This window comes from Oncorhynchus mykiss, chromosome 17 (assembly GCF_057628025.1).
Source record: "Oncorhynchus mykiss isolate SJ-2025 chromosome 17, ASM5762802v1, whole genome shotgun sequence".
In the NCBI taxonomy this organism is placed as follows: Eukaryota; Metazoa; Chordata; class Actinopteri; order Salmoniformes; family Salmonidae; genus Oncorhynchus; species Oncorhynchus mykiss.
Window position 1 is genome coordinate 6729671 of NC_143038.1, and position 17280 is coordinate 6746950.

General features: G+C 41.0%; 3 long non-coding RNA genes across 3 annotated transcripts; 1 reads left to right on the forward strand and 2 right to left on the reverse strand.

The window, feature by feature from the left end:
• Window positions 1-214: 214 nt before the first annotated feature.
• LOC149975696 (uncharacterized) lies at window positions 215-3693 on the reverse strand. The gene is made up of 2 exons (XR_016487704.1): window positions 3017-3693; window positions 215-647 (listed from the first exon to the last, which is right to left on the reverse strand). It is a non-coding gene; the product is annotated as an uncharacterized LOC149975696 (long non-coding RNA).
• LOC149975697 (uncharacterized) lies at window positions 622-3938 on the forward strand. The gene is made up of 2 exons (XR_016487703.1): window positions 622-712; window positions 1595-3938. It is a non-coding gene; the product is annotated as an uncharacterized LOC149975697 (long non-coding RNA).
• Window positions 3939-4351: 413 nt separating this feature from the next.
• Window positions 4352-15605, reverse strand: LOC149975698 (uncharacterized). Its single transcript, XR_016487705.1, has 3 exons — window positions 15151-15605; window positions 14333-14421; window positions 4352-4472 (listed from the first exon to the last, which is right to left on the reverse strand). It is a non-coding gene; the product is annotated as an uncharacterized LOC149975698 (long non-coding RNA).
• Window positions 15606-17280: the final 1675 nt, after the last annotated feature.

Sequence of the window (17280 nt, forward strand, 5' to 3'; positions counted from 1 at the left end):
AATTTATTCTAAAAATAGATATTTATATCTTTCCCTCTGCCATTACTCAAATAAAGCTTAAGCTAAAAAAACAAATCAACATCAGCATGTAAAGATTGTTTGAGGATGTTTTAATTAGAAAACATAACAACCTGTCACGTAGAGTAGGCCAGAAGGGTAAACTGGAAAACCTAACCTCTATCAAAATAAAAAGATGGCGGAGCCGCAAAAGTACTTCTGTGCATGGGTGTTTATTTACATAGTGATTCCGGAACAAAAACAACAGTACTGCCATCAAACATATACCTTATGGGCCAGCTAAAAACAATGCTTCCCCATCCACAGCTCAATCCAAAATGCCTCCCCATGAACTGAAAGATAGGCTCCTTTTGTAGGGCTAGCCCCTCCCCTCAGAACAATTAACCCTAATTAATATTAATTTAGCAATTACCCAGACAAACCTATATTTTCCATTTAACTAAACGTACTAAAGTATATACATTGCAACATGGTTATGAAACAATATCACAACATAACATTTACAAAATTACATCACTACTGACAGTGTCTTTCAATATGCCCATTTACATTAATGAGCCATTTGGGACAGGCACTACAAAGTCAGCCCAATTCCCTTAGCTCGGGTCCTTATCCAGCATTCCCGGAAGCTACAGAAATGGAGAGAGAGAGGAACAGAACAGACAAACAATGCGCTCATCCACAACATCGATAAGTATAAAAAATATTGCTTATATTAAATATGAACACTGACATAAGTGTGAAATGTATGTACTAAGACAGAGAAGTTAACTTGTGTGTCGACCCACATTGTTAACTTATCTGATAACAGAGCAGGGAGGAGTGATGAATGTGTGCGTGCGTTAAAGTACCAAATGCTGCCCGCGGCCAGTGACGGACACAACCCTTATCCTTAAGTTCATGTTATATAGTAACTACATAGTAGTGCTCTTAGTAACCACAATGTAGGCAAATAGTAATTGCAATGTAATTACTGTTTGGTGACAGATGTTATTACAGCACACCTGTGTAATAACCTATGGCTCCAAACAATATTACCATGTAATGACACAGTTGCAATTCCAATAAAACTAAAATGTTACTATCTAGTAACTAATACTAAGTAGTTACTTTTACTACTCAGGTAAGTTGTTCATTCTATACTTTAAGCTATATAGCTTTTGTGCCCAACAGTATCAGAGAGTAACCTTAATTAAGGTGTTGGAATACTGAGTTGTAGAAGTCACATATAATGCCAGCTGGCGCCACTCGTGCGCAGAGCTGTGTGAACACTGTGTTTATATAATGATTTTGTGGTTGACTCTGGTCTTCTCTATCCTATGAGGAGGAGTCAGCTACCCATCAGTTTGGTGCGTTTTAACCTTAAAGTGAAAACTGCCCATGTTCATTATGCCTTAAACTTTCCCTTAAATACAAAGTTCAACTCTAAAATATCTACAAGAGTAACAACGTTGGTCACTTGCAGAACCACTAAGGTAGTTGAATTTTCCCAAAAGTACACATTTATTTGAGTCTTTTGTGACGACCCTCCTACTCTGTCTCCTGAATTTTTTCTCTTTGCTCTTGTTTTCTTTAGTGGGCAGAGCTGGGAGAGTCGTCAGCCAAATGGGACACACCTGGGCCTGGGTGTGTTCCAGGATAAATACACATTTTCCTCATTCATTGAGGAGACTCCATGCAGACACACTGTTTGATTTTGGTTGTGGCATTTTTGTGGCCGTCTTGCTTGCTTTGGCATCTTTCAAAACTCCTCATTATCACATCTATACACACAACCACTCACTTACAATACTGATTACTGACTCCACACACCATTGTTCATTTGTATATAGTTAACAAATATAATTTTGTTATTCCTTATCTCCACGTTGTCTCCCTTTTTGTTGCGTGCTTTGAGCCGGTTCGTGACAATTTTGAAGGTAATATTTAGAATGTCCCTCATATTCTTCTACTGCATCTGGGCCTTGTTTCAAAACTCTACCTATAATACACTATTTTATGACAGGAGGGTAACCCAAGCAATGAAAGAACAAGTCTAACTCATGCTAGCTCATAGTTTACTATCCTAACGCTCCTTTGCCGGCTAGCCTGTGGAGGAGTGAGCTAGCTGCACTTCAAACAGATTTTAGTCAAGTAACAGGAATAGGTGTTGACATAAATAGTAGGTACTGTATGTATTGACATGTATGCAGACTATAATATGCTTTAGTTTAAATTCAAATTCAAATTCAAAGACGTATGACCTTAGTTGTAAAACATAGTAATTTTTCTGGGAGAGAGAGGGAGCTGGTCACTTTTGTTCCCCTTACAATCTTCGGGCCTTTCTGACAAGACCTTAGGATTTTCCATGGGTGTGGGCAAATATTGTTGAATTTCTACTCTATGGTAGTATTGAGAGAACTTTAAATTGAAACGTTTGATGTGTTCGATTAATATGCATGCCATATGACAGCTTGACTGTGCTAGCTTGTCTTTAAACACTTAACCCTTGTGTTGTCTTAAGGGTCAAAAAATGACCCGCCACTATGTATAACAGCAGAGAAAATGCTCTAAATGCTCTATTTTCAACTTTAAATGTTATTACTTTTCCTCGATTGACCCCAACATTAGAAAAAGTGAAACATCGCCTTTGTTCATATTTCTATGAAAGCTGTACACCACCAGGGTACAAAGATTATCTTAGGGTAATGTTTAACATTACAAAATAATTTATAAAATAATTTACACACCACGAACAAAGGAAAGAAGGCAGGAAGGAAGGAAGGCGCGGGCGGACAGGCAGGCAGGCAGGTAGGCACGCACACACACATAATGAGAAATTGAGATTATGTGTGCTACTGATTGAACTCAGCCAATGGCTCCTGAAAAGGAAGATCACCATGGTTGGCACAGTTAGAAAGAACAAGCCTGAGCTCGCCCCTGCACTCCTCGCAACAAGGGGGAGAGAGGCCTTCTCATCAAAGTTTGCCTTCACCCCACCACCACTCTAGTTTCTTACCTCCCAAACAGGAACAAGAATGTGGTCCTCCTGAGCACACTGCACAAAACGGCTGAGATCAGTGTTCGTGAGGACAGGAAGACAGACATCATCCTGGACTACAACCACAACAAAGAGGCATGGACAACCTGGACAATGTGATTGGAACTTACAGCTGCAGGAGGATGACTGCCCACTGGCCCCTGGTCATCTTCCATAACATCATTGATGTCTCCTCATACAATGCCTTCGTGATATGGAACAAGATCAACCCTACCTGGATGCCTGATAAGCGGAACAAGAGTAGGGAGTTCCAGGAGCAGCTGGGAAAGGCACTTGTAACCCCACACATTCAAAGAAGGGAGCACCTCCCCCGCACAGCAGCGTCTGCAGCACTTGTGAAATCTGTTCAGGGGGCTGAATCTTGTCCAGATCCACCTGAGGCTGCAGCTGGGCCAGGCAAGAGGAGGAGATGACAATTTTGCCCCCCAAAGAAGGGCTGTAAAACAAATACTATGTGCTGCACATGTGAGAATTACATCTGCAAAGTCCATGCACACACTTGTATACTGTCCTACATCTGCTAATTAGAGTTGATTGATTTATGTTCTTCATGTTTTTGTTTTGTATCTATTATCTTATTTTATTCTTATTTATAGTGGTTGTTTATACACCTTGTGGGTGGGTGCAGTGGTTAAAAAAAATGGGAGAAGACTAGTATTTTGCAGCTGAATTCCTCATTGCACAGTATATAATGTATCACTATGTTGCCAAAAGTATATAACACAGTATATAAAGTATATAACACAGTATATAATGTATCACTATGTTGCCAAAAGTATATAACACAGTATATAAAGTATATAACACAGTATATAATGTATCACTATGTTGCCAAAAAAGTTCAAGATTGTTTTCCTTCAATAAAATGCATTCCAAACTACTTTCTGCTCATTTCTGCTACGTTCTTAGGCTATACAAGTATGTATGTTTACACCTATGCAGTACCTTCAGCAATAATAATGATAATAAACCTCTACTTTAGTAAAGAAAACAATTATGACAGGTGTGTTGTAATAAAAACGACTGATTAAATGCAGTCTTTATGCATTGTGAAGCGGGAAAACCCAGCTAATCACAAAGTTTGTGATGAAAGGCAGGCTGTTTCTTCATGCAAAATAGATTTGGGGTTTAAAATTCAATTAAGCTGCTTTATTTTAGGGGTTTAGTGAAGAAGGTGCATCATTTATTTACCCTTGGGGCAAGGGAAGTATACCGAATGTTAAGACTACACAAGGGTTAAAGTCTCTAATGTTCGTTGATTTCAATGAATTGTTGTAGTGTCATGACAAATACCTCTGCATTTAGCCGTCTCCTTTTTTTTTTGATCCCCTCTTCTTCTTCTTTTTCACTGTCAGCTGTCTGAGCTTGAAAACAATGAGCTGTTGTCCGATTCACATTTGGTCAACGTTGTCCCCTGAAACATAAAGGGAGAGTTAGTCCTAAAGGCATACGTAACAGAACGAACCTTACACATGATTGCTGAACCTGACTATGTGGTGAATGCAGCCCGCCCACGACCCGCCACAACCTGTTAAATAAGATTTTTTTTCCCCACATGATTTGTGTGAAGGTAATTAAACAGTAGGGCTATCAAAGCATTGAATTGAATCCCTCCATTTCCCACTCACTGGCACACACATACGCTACGGTTTGGTATTGATAAGATTTAATTGATTCCTATACTTAACGATCATTCAACGATTCTGTTAATGGTTCTGGAAAGATAAATGAAGTCTCCTGCTTAAACATTGACCATGTGCCGATTTTATTACCATTTAATTCCATTCATTAGTAGTGGGTTAGTTGAGTTATTTAGAGTAGTTGGGGAAGTTGTGGTATTTAGGGTAGTTAAAGAAGGAAAGAAAACAAACAATATCAAAGTCAGCCCTTGAAGTACTCAAGAGCTGTTTTAATTTGAAATTACAAAGAGATATAACTCAGCAGATTTTAATTTTTTATTGAATATTTAAAACAATCTAGTTGCAGTGAGTCTGCTCAACATCCATTTAGTCATCTAACAGACTCCCATCCTGAGCAACCCACAGAAGCAACCAGGGTCAACGCCCTGCTCAAGGACACAGATCTCCCATCAGGTCAAAAACGGGGACCTGCTCAAGAGTGAGGTGTCCTATCTGTGGTCACAAGCAGAAGATTATCCGGCATAAGTGCAAAGATGGATACATTTGGTAAGTTAATGTTACAACTGGTATTGATAGCCTAGATAACTTTGGGAAAGTTTGAAATGAGGAGTACTGTACTGTAAGAAATGTTTGAATATGTAAATGTACAGTGATTCTAACTATCATCTTGAGCTGGTATGTAGGTAGACTAGTTAGCTAGTCTCATAGGTTCTAGGCATGTTCACTGCCAGGCTGGGCTGGCATTGGCCAGTGGAGGTTGGTGGGAGGCGCTATAGAAGGACAGGCTCATTGTAATGGCTGGAATGGAATATATGGATCAGAGTCAAATATGTGGTTTGATACTGTTCCACCCTTTCCATTCCAGCCATTTCAATGAGCCTGTCCTCCTATAGCTCCTCCCATCAGCCTCCTCTGACATTGACCCATTTATTATTTCACCAGCAGGAACACATTTTTTTAAATGTTGCTTTTCCATGCATTGAAGTGAATAATCTAAGCTTTCCAGTGGCTAGTGTCCTTCAAAATTGTGCATGTGCTGCTCGAGAAATTAGATTTCCAGTCTTTCTACAAGGGCTCGCGCTCCTCTGTGTCCAGGCTGCATTTCAACTCTGGACACTCTGGACTGCAAGCGAGAGAAGAGCTTAGAAGACACCCTGGTCTACACCTGCTTCCAGGGACCTGTGCGTGCCTTCAAGCCACTGGCTGACTGGCTGACTGGAGGTCATGCTCGTACTCCTGCTGATGATAGCCTTCGGAGGATTGCATTGCACAGCAGTGATGCTTCTAAATGCTTCTAAATTAAGCTTATGAAATGTGTTGATATTGGGATGATTTGATAACACTCATATGGATGGGGTGGTGGTTTAAAATCATTGTCGTGTAGTTTTTACTCTACATACCTCATCAGATGAGTGGAAAGTCACCACAAAATTGTTTTGTTTCCTTCTTGTACGGAAATAATGTTTGAGAGATAATGTTTGAGGATATTACCATGAAACTCTATGAGAGTTGATATGTTTAACAGAGACAGAACACTCTATGCATAGATGCCAGCAAAGGACATGATAAAATACATCACTGCAAAATACCCCGAAGCTACTTGTCCTTGTCATGCTGATGGTCCTTACAAAATATACTCACCAGTAACGACAATTGACATGTACAACAATGTGGGATCATCTTGATGAGTCAGACACAAATTATATCCATGGATCATAAATGGTTGATTCCACTTTTCTCGTTACATTCAAAGGGCAAACAGTAGAAATAATCCCATGGTGTTTATGGCAAGTTTTGTCTTTTACAAAGAGTTTAACTGTTGAGATGCAGGTAAAAATGACCACCAATTATGTGTTTTATTTCATTTCAAGCAGGGGTGGTGTTGCGTAAACCTGGTTTGATATTTATAAAATTATGCCCATCTTAACAGTTAAACCATTTGTACAAGACAGATACATTTTATAGCCATAAATTAACAAAATGACGGATATGAGAGTCTGTATATATACTGTATGTAAAAATGACTGAGCTTTTTTGACTAATAGAAAATGACTATTTACAACACTTGCTTATCTACAACACATACATCTCGTCCTTAATAACATCTCGTCCTTAATAACAACATGCACAAGTCAGGGACCTCATTAAAAACAAAGTTGGACTCATTCTATAAGTAATATCTTGCTTTTTGTCATGACGTGCTTTTTGTCATGACGTGCTTTTTGTTATGACGTACAAACACATGAAAACCATTTTGCAACCAGGCAGGTGCGACACGAAAGACAGAAATAGCAATACAATAAATGCCTTTCCTGTGAAGATCGTCATTCCTTTGCCATCCCAAATGTCTCAGTGACACAATGAATGGTCGTTTTGTTCGATAAATTCCTTCTTTATATCCCCATTTATTTGCCGCGTTTGATTCAGAAATACACCGGTTCCAACTCGCCCAACATGACTACAAAGTATCTAATAAGTTACCTGTAAACTTGGTCCAAACATTTCAAACAACGCTTCTAATCCAACCTCAGGTACCCTAAAAAGTAAATAATTGCTGAAATTTAAGACGGGATAAACTGTTCCCAAAACAGGAGAAAAGTAACGAGGAGCGCGCTCCTGTTCACGCTCACCAAAAGACTTGAGTCTATCTGAGTGACACATGGAAAGAATAGGACTACTTCATCATTTCTCAAAAGAATAACATTTAACAATTTCTAAAGACTGTTGACATCTAGTGGACGCCATAGTAACAGCAATATGGGTCCTAATAAATCAGGTTTCCCATAGAAATATACTGAAATACTGTAATACATATTACAGTGAAAAAATACAATGCCATTGTTTGAGGGGAGTGCACAACAAAAAAAAACTTTTATCACGTTAACTGTTTTGATACATTCACCTCTGAAGGTAAATCATGTACTTAAATTCAGTAATCATGCTCTGATTTGTCATCCTGAGGGTACCAGAAATAAAATGTAGCATTGTTCTGTTTGATAAAATAAATTGTTATATTAAAATGTAGGAACTGGGTTCTACAGTTTGAACCCCTGCTGTGTCTTCCTTCCCCCATCTAGATGTGTGAAGGTTAGTGTCTTTTCGGTAGGGAAGCTAATTATCCATCATTTATGACCTTCCTGGGAGTGTGTAAACTGATTTATTTTTATTAACATATTTTTCTATGTTCTCTATAGTTATGTACTTGAAAATGTATCAATTGACCAATTCGGCACATTTGGCCAGACTTGATACAACATTTTGAACAGCAATGCAATGTTTCATTGGATCAGTCTAAAACTTTGCACATACACTGCTAGTGGCCAACATCTAAATTGTGCCTAGACTCCTAAGTGATATAATGTCCTTTATCTTGCATTTCAAAGATGATGGAACAAAATAAAATTGAAAATGCATGTTTTTTCTTTGTATTATCTTTTACCAGATCAAATGTGTTATATTATCCTATGTTAATTTCACATTTCCACAAACTTCAAAGAGTTTCCTTTCCAATGGTATCAAGAATATGCATATCCTTGCTACAGGTCCTGAGCTACAGGCGAGTTTCCTTTCAAATGGTATCAAGAATATGCATATCCTTGCTTAAGGTCCTGAGCTACAGGCAGTTAGATTTGGGTATGTCATTTTAGGCAAAAAATGAAAAAAAGGTCAGATTCTTAACACTATAGCTGCCGATGCACTCTACACACCATATAGTGTATTTTAATAACTGCAATAGAAGAGTGAGACTACATGAGTGAAACTACACAGTATGAGACTACACACCAATGTGTACTACAGGGAGGTGTGCTCTCCACCTCTGCAAGGCAATTATTGTTAGGTCTTCAGCTTCCCTTGGTTTCTCAGCGGCAGCTGTAAGACAGTTCTGCCGAGCTGTTTTCCGGAGTAATTCAAGGAAAGAGAGGAGGGCTTCTCTCTCACTTGAGTATCTTAAAGAGTAATTGTGTGTTTTCTATTCCTGTAATCACCTCTTCCCTGTAGGATTTACAGACGCTCCCCACCCCTTGGCCACAACCCTTCTAATTTAGTGTACCTGGGTCTCTGGCAGCATTTGGAAATGCCTATCTGCAGTCAAGAACATTGAGTTCATCTCAGCCTATGCTGGTTGCAGCATAGGCTGGTCCCTTGACTTTTCGGCCCTGACGGAGACATGAATCACCCCAGAGAACACTGCTACCTCAGCTGCTCTTTCTTCATCTGACTATGTCTCTCTAATAGTTGCGGTGGTGGCACAGGTCTATTCATTCTCCCTTTTCTACCTGTCGAATCTCCTCATTTGAATTTCATGCTGTCACTGTCACTTGTCCACTCAAGCTTAACATTATTGTCATCTATCACCCACCAGGTGCCCTCGGAGAGTTCCTCAATGAGCTTGACACATTGATGAGCTAATTTCCTGACGATGGCTCTCCGCTCTTCTTCCTTTTCGACTTCAACGTCCCGACGTCTACCATCGATTCATTTCTTTCCAACTCGCTCTTTCCCCTCTTTGCCTCTTTTGACCTCACCCTTTCCCAATCCCCTCCAAGCGCAATACGCTTGACATCATTGTTACTAGGCTGCTCGCCTACTAATCTTATTGCAACCCACTTCCAGGTCTCTGATCACTACATTGTTTTCTTTTCTGTCTAACTTTCCTCCAAACCTAACAACTCAGCCCCTACCCAGATGGTCACGCTCTCTCTCTACCACTACTCTCTCTTCTTATATCCTATCATCTCTCCCTTCTGCTAAATCCTTATCCCTTCTGTCTCCTGATTCTGCCTCTTTGACCCTACTCTCCTTCTTTCCACATCCTATGACTCACATTGTCCCCCTTTCCTGCTGGCTGGCTCGGACTTCCCCTCCTGCTCTGTGGCTGAGTGACTCATTGCGAGCTTACTGAACAGGGCTGAGGGTAGCTGAGGGAAAATGGAGGAAAACTAAACTTCCGGAGGACCTATCATCCTTTCACTCCCTCCTCTTCCTCTGTATCTGCTGCTAAAGCCAATTTATATCACTCTAAATGTCAAGCTTCTGCTTAGAGGACATTATTTTCACATGGTCTCTCCTATCATTGCTATGCAGACAACACTCAACTACTTTCTCCTTTACCCCACTGACATCCAGGTGGCGACATGCATCTCTGCGTGCCTGGCAGATATCTCAACTTGGATGTCAGCCCACCACCTCAAGCTCAACAAGACGGACCTGTTCTTCCTTCCCGGGAAGGCCTGCCTGCTCAAAGACCCCTCCCAGAGTGCAAAGAACCTTGGCATGACCCTGGACAATACCCTGTCATTCACAGCAAACATCAAAGCAGTGACCCGCTCCTGCAGGGTCATGCTCTACAACATTCTTAGAGTACAACTGTCACGTCCTGACCATAGAAAGCCATAATTTTCTATGGTAGAGTAGGTCAGGGTGTGACTAGGGGTTTTAGCCTAGTTTATAACTTCTATGTGGGGTTCAAGGTTTAATTTTCTATGTTGGTGTTTGTGTATGATTCCCAATTAGAGGCAGCTGGTAATCATTGTCTCTAATTGGGGATCATACTTAAGTTGCAGTTTTCCACCTGTGGGTTTTGGGATATTGTTTATGTATAGTGTGTTTGAGCACTACGTAGTCACGGGTCTTTGTAAGTTTTGTTCTTGTTTTCAGTTTCACTTATTCATTAAAAGATGTGGAACTATACTCACGATGCACCTTGGTCTGCTCATTTAGAAGAACGTGACAACGACCTTACCTCCTGTCTGGGCTACTGCAACTCGCTGTTGGCTGTGCTCCCTGCTTGTGACATCAAACCCTTACAATTCATCCAGAATGCAGCAGCCTGCCTGGTTTTCAACCTTCCCAAGTTCTCTCATGTCAACCCGCTCCTCCGCACACTCCACTGACTTCCAGTTGAAGCTCGCGTCCACTACAAGACCATGGTGCTTACCTATGGAACAGCAAGAGGAACTGTCCCTCGCTACCCTCAGGCTATTCTCAAACCCTACACGCCAACCCGAGCACTCCGTTCTGCCACCTCAGGTCTCTTGGTCCTCCCACCCCTATGGGAGGGCAGGTCCCACTCATCCCAGTCCAAGCTCTTCTCTGTTCTGGCACCCCAATGGTGGAACCAGCTTCCCCCTGAAGCTAGGACAGCAGAGTCCCTGCCCATCTTCCGAAAACATCTGAAACCCTATCTCTTCAAACAGCATCATGAATATTCCTCCTCCTCACCTTAAAAAAAATAAAAACAACCAGCACTTGCACATGTCCACCCCACCACCCCCTTCTAGATCTGACTCTACTGACAGCTACGTTATTGAGAAAAAAATATCTTTCTATGTCGATGATATGTGGTTGTCTCCCCTAATTATCTTTAGATGAATGCACCAACTGTAAGTCGCTCTGGATAAGAGCATCTGCTAAATGACAAAAATGTAGTAATGCTACAGATATTTCTGTAGCTAAATCCTTTTGTTGAATGGAGAAAACAAGGGGGGACATTGTTGCTTACCTCAAATCAAATACAATTTATTTGGCATATAAGCCATTCACAACAGGTGTAGACTTCAAATGCTTACCTTGAAATGCTTACTTAAGAGCCCTTTCCAAACAATTCAGGGTTAAAAAGTAAGACAAATTTGCAACATAAAATACAACAATTCTATCGGAATAATTGATCTCTTGTATGTATCAGAATATTTCAGCAGTTTGATTTTGAGGAATGGATCCCTCTGGTAGGACACATAGTAGCTGGCCTGTCCTGCTGTAGTAACCTGGAACAAATTGAGCCAAGACACTGAGTATTCCCTTTGTGTTCACTTGTATCATTTGTCCATGCTGCACATCTGTGACTCGTTATTGTCAACATTAATTAACTACTTGGACTAATCTAAAACCTTCATAAATGTGTCAATCATTACCTATCTTGTAACCTTCACCCAAGTGAACATAGATGACATTGTTCATGATGTAAAGATATATACTTTACATTATCTGGCAAGGAACATTGATGCATGAGAAATGTAAATGGCTATTTCCAGACTTTACTATTGAGAAAATAACAACATCTTCTGGCTAGCGTACAGCGGAAACTGCTCCTCTCAGTCCTTTTCTGTTGTTGATGCCCTTTGTGGTTATGGAGGTAGACTTGGGTAAATATCTGGTAAGGACAATCAATAGCCTCATTATTCTCTGTCAAGAGAAATCTTTAACTCTCCCAAGCAATGCTCAGTGGCCTGTCTAAGGAAAGTCAACCTTAATGATACCAGGGCCTCGGCAAGCAAACACTCGAGCTGTTAGCTGCTGTTAGCCTATGCAGTACAAACACCGCAAGCAGGGAAGAAAGTCCTAGAATCCTGTAATTAGAGCACAGGATTCTGAGACTCTCAGGATAGGAGAACAATTTTGAGCGACAAAAGTGTGATTGTCCTAGCGTCAGCACTAGGTAGCAATTTATTTCATCCACTATTTCTTCTTAATTACATTAATCGAGAATTCATCCACAAAACAAGCTGCTGGCTTTCTGGGTTGGAAAATGGAGAGGTGAAATAAGCTTATTATATGACAGAACCAATTAGGCTTCTTAGTGTGCTTCTAAGTGTACTGGTCAATTGGAGGGAGGGAGGTGAGAGGGAGAAAGAGAGAGAAGGAGGGCACGAGAGAGAGAGAGAGAGAGAGAGAATGAATCTGAATCTGTTCGGCTGTGATTGCTCGCCAGAAACAGTCCCACATGCAACTGAGTTAAGAAGGTCAAAGTCGATGGAGAGTAACCGAGGGCGGTTTTGAACTGAAAGAGAAATTGGAATGATTGATTTTTCATTACCATCTTTCACAGAATCTGTTCGGCTGTGACGCAACGCAAGAAAACATTGTAGGTTTCCTCAATTGAAGATGAGGTCGGAGGTTTAGGTCGAGTGGTTGTGGGTTTAGCTAGGGAGACGTATGAGTGTGGTCAAACACGGTTGAGGGATCTGGTAGACCACAGATCTATATTGTCAGACCATTATTCTGGCAGAGTGAAGCCAATCAAGTGTAGGGCCTGGAGTTTCCTGAAAATATGACCTGACTGTGAAGAAGTCTTGGCCCTGAGTAGACTATAACTACATGCCAGAGTTTTTTCAAGGCATCACGTGTAGGGATAGGAGTTCTTCCGGAACCCCTGATATAGGCTACTGGAGGCAAGAGTTTTCCTGGTGAAGCCACTTGCTCAAGAGAAAACTATTTCAATTAAAGCCAGGAGTTAAGACCATGAGCTTTACGTCTGACCCGACTTGGAAAAACTTGTGGGCCTAATTCATGTTCTAATATAAATACATCCATACCTCTCCCCTTCAAATACTTCAAACAGCTAGGTAAGCCTTTGGAGTTCAATTTGGGTGGAAAAGGTTGGACTGTATTGGTGGCATAAATATTGCTATTTTCCTGTTTACTTTTAGATTCATGTGTCCTCATTTGCACAATGTCAAAGTAAATAATATTCAGGTGGCGGGAGGGAACTTAAAAGGATTTCCCCCTTTTTTTCAATTTTCGCCTAAAATGACATGCCCAAATCTAACGGCCTGTAGCTCAGGACCTGAAAAAAAGATGTGCATATTCTTGGTACCATTTGAAAGGAACCACTTTGACGTTTGTTGAAATGTTAAAGTAATGTAGGAAAATATAACACATTGTATCTGGTAAAAGATAATACAAAGTTTTTTTGTATTTTTTTTGTACCATCATCTTTGAAATGCAAGAGAAAGGCCATCATGTTTTATTCCAGCCCAGCTTCAATGCAGATTTTGGCCAATAGATGGCAGCAGTGTACGTGCAAAGTTTTAGACTGATCTAAGGAACCATTGTATTTCTGTTCAAAGTGTTGTATCAAGACTGCCCAAATGTGCCTAATTGGTTTATGAATAACTTTTCAGGTTCAAAACTGTGCACTCTCATCAAACAATAGCATGGTATTATTTCACTGCAATAGCTACAGTTAATTGGAAAGTGAAGTTAGATTAACAAGAATTTAAGATTATTCCAATATCAGATATGTCTATGTTCTGGGAAATGTTCTTGTTACTTACAACCTCATGCTAATCGCATTAGCCTCCATTAGCTCAACCGGATACCCACCGAGCAGGGTACCCACCGATCCTGAAAAAGTTTTAAACATGACCACGAAATTGCACCAGCATTACTTAGAATTCAGCACATTACCATTTCAGATTCCTCTTTCTCGCACAAATGGTGATTAATATGACATAGTGGGGACTGGTGTGGAAGAATATAAAACTCCCTAAGTTTCACATCTGAATCAGAATAGTGTGCAAATGCAGACTCTCGAATGAAGGATCAAAAAAAAGGTTTGCATATTTTACATATGTCATGCGAGGTGCCTTGTCTTTATACAGAATGTGTCTCTATTGTTATTTGGACAATAGAAATTATGGAAATAGCTAGAAATAAAATACCCATGCAGTATAACAACTGGTAAAGTTTTCGGAGGCGAGAATGACAAGTCCCGTCCCAGTCCTAGCCAAACCAAGTTGTGCATAATACATAACACATGCACATATCATTTAAGGCTAATAATGCACATCCTATGCAATGCATCATGGGCCCTATACAATATGGTACAATATATTATTCTCAGACAGAGCCTTACCTGTGAGCTGATGTTGATGTATCCAGGCAAGGGGTAGTTTCTGTTGGGCTCTGAGCACGTGAGAGCCTGGCATGTTACATACTGTATACCTGCCAGATGAGGAGATAGAGATGACTGGAAATCTGGATTAATAGAGCTGTGGATCATGTCCCTTATTCCTGGGAATGTGAGGATGCCTGGAAACCGAGGCTATATGTCTGTTGATCTTGAGGGAACTTTTGTATGGTTTGTGATTGACATGCAATAGAGGAGACAGCATTACACTTGTGACAGTATACTGACTGTGTATATATATATATATGCTTTGTCATTTGACCAGTTGATTGTGATTTCCATTCGGTGATTGGTTCAGTCATACAATATGTAAAGTTGTAGATTTGTCACTATTCAACATGATCAAATATGATCATTCTCTGTGTACAGAAAACTAAACTGTCTCTGATTCTGGGGCTCTAACAACAGCAACAGCAGATAGCTAGAATAAATAATCTCACAATTTCCCCTATGGATGACCTTGGGTGGCGTTGCCGTGGCGAGTTATAGAGCTGACACTCCCAGGGTGAGAGGGATGAGAGGGAAAGGCCACATTAATCAAATGTCATGCACTGCATTTATCAGTGGGGTAAATCCACTGTCTCTCCTCTGGGACACAACATTCTAAACCCAGGGTGGAATTTATTCCTTGGTAGACTCTCATTCTCTTCTATCGTTTGAGGGCTGATAGTTGGACAGCAAATGTGGGGGCGTTTCTCTGCTGTGTGTGAGACAGAGAGAGAGAAAGAAAATAGGTGTGTGTGTGTGTGTGTAGTGCCACTTACGTTCTTTAGGGGTGTGTGACTCCATATGAACCATCTGTCTCATTGTCTAGACCTGTTACAGACCTAGATTAAGAAGAGGAGAGAAGGAAGGGTGAAGAGGGGGAGGGGGAAGGAGGGGTAAAGTAATGAGAAGAAGGGAAAAGGAGTAGGGGAGACAGAGAAGAAGAGGAGGAGAGAAGGAGGGAAGAACAGGATGGGAGAAAATTGGTTGAAGTGAAGAGGAAGGAAGAGGAGGAGAGGAGGAAAAAGAAGGAGGGAAGAAGAGGAGATGAGGAGAGGAGGAGGGAAGAGAAGGACAGAAGAAGAGGAGAGAAGGAGGGGAAGAGGGAAGAAGAGGAGGGAAGGAGAGGAGGAGGGAAGAAGAGGAGAGAAGCAGGGAAGAAGAGGAGAGGAGGAGAGGAGGAGGGAAGAAGACTATCAACAGAGGGAGATGAGTCTCAGCATGGGTATTCCACTCCAGATATAAAAGTCTCATTTCAGCATTGTCTCAACAATGATGGCAATAAAATAGCAATGCCTTTCCATGTGAGGACGTTTTCCCAAGATATGTATCACAAAATGTCACATTACCCTTAGCAACCCCCACAGCAACAGCCAGACACGGTGGGTTTGTTATTCTACCAAAAAAGTGGTATCTGTCACAAAAGAGTACATTTGCATTAACCTAAATATGGTATTTCTTTTGTCTGGCACTTTACACCGGCAAGGCTGTGCCACATAATTCAAGTCACTGTACTGTATATCACTGTATTATATAATTTTATTGGGTAGAGTGGATTACCTGGGACAGATTTGGCGTTCCTATAGTGTGATGTATGTCAGTCCTGGTGGAGTGAGACTGAAAACCTACCTCATGTGAGCATGGCTTGAGGGGCCAGGGGTACTAATATTGAGGGCCAGAGTTTAAAGTCCTTGAAGGGGTTGGATCAAGGATGGATCGAGCAAATGATTTAGGATATGTGATGAAAAGTATACACCGAATTTATGCAAGTTGCTGTGGACATAGCTGGCAGCTGCTCGACACACACACACACACACACACACACACAAACACACACACACACACACACACACATCATCCCCTCTATCTCTAGGAAGGAAAGCTGCCCGGGCGGTGTGTTTGGGATCATTGTCATGCTGAAAGACCCAGCCACGTTTCATCTTCAATGCCCTTGCTGAAGGAAGATTTTCACTCAAAATCTCACGATACATGGCCCCATTCATTCTTTCCTTTACACAGATCAGTAGTCCTGGTCCCTTTGCAGAAAAAAAGCCCCAAAGCATGATGTTTCCACCCCCATGCTTCACAGTAGGTATGGTGTTCTTTGGATGCAACTCAGCATTCTTTGTCCTCCAAACACGACGAGTTGAGTTTTTACCAAAAAGTTATATTTTGGTTTCATCTGACCATATGACATTCTCCCAATCTTCTTCTGGATCATCCAAATGCTCTCTAACAAACTTCAGACGAGCCTGGACATGTACTAGCTTAAGCAGGGGGACACGTCTGGCACTGCAGGATTTGAGTCCCTGGTGGCGTAGTGTGTTACTGATGGTAGGCTTTGTTACTTTGGTCCTAGCTCTCTGCAGGTCATTCACTAGGTCCCCTCGTGTGGTTCTGGGATTTTTGCTCACCGTTCTTGTGATCATTTTGACCCCACGGGGTGAGATCTTGCGTGGAGCCCCAGATCGAGGGAGATTATCAGTGGTCTTGTATGTCTTCCATTTCCTAATAATTTCTCCCACAGTTGAGGTTGTGGACAGGTGTCTTTTATACTGATAAGTTCAAACAGGTGCCATTAATACAGGTAATGAGTGGAGGACAGAGGAGCCTCTTAAAGAAGAAGTTACAGGTCTGTGAGAGCCAGAAATCTTGCTTGTTTGTAGGTGACCAAATACTTATTTTCCAACATAATTTGCAAATACATTCATTAAAAATCCTAGAATGTGATTTTCTGGATTTTTTTTTTCTCATTTTGTCTGTCATAGTTGAAGTGTACCTATGATGAAAATTACAGGCCTCTCTCATTTTTTTAAGTGGGAGAACTTTCACAATTGGTGGCTGACTAAATACTTTTTTGCCCCACTGTATATGTTGGGGTCAATGAAGGGTAGATGGGAACTAGGAAT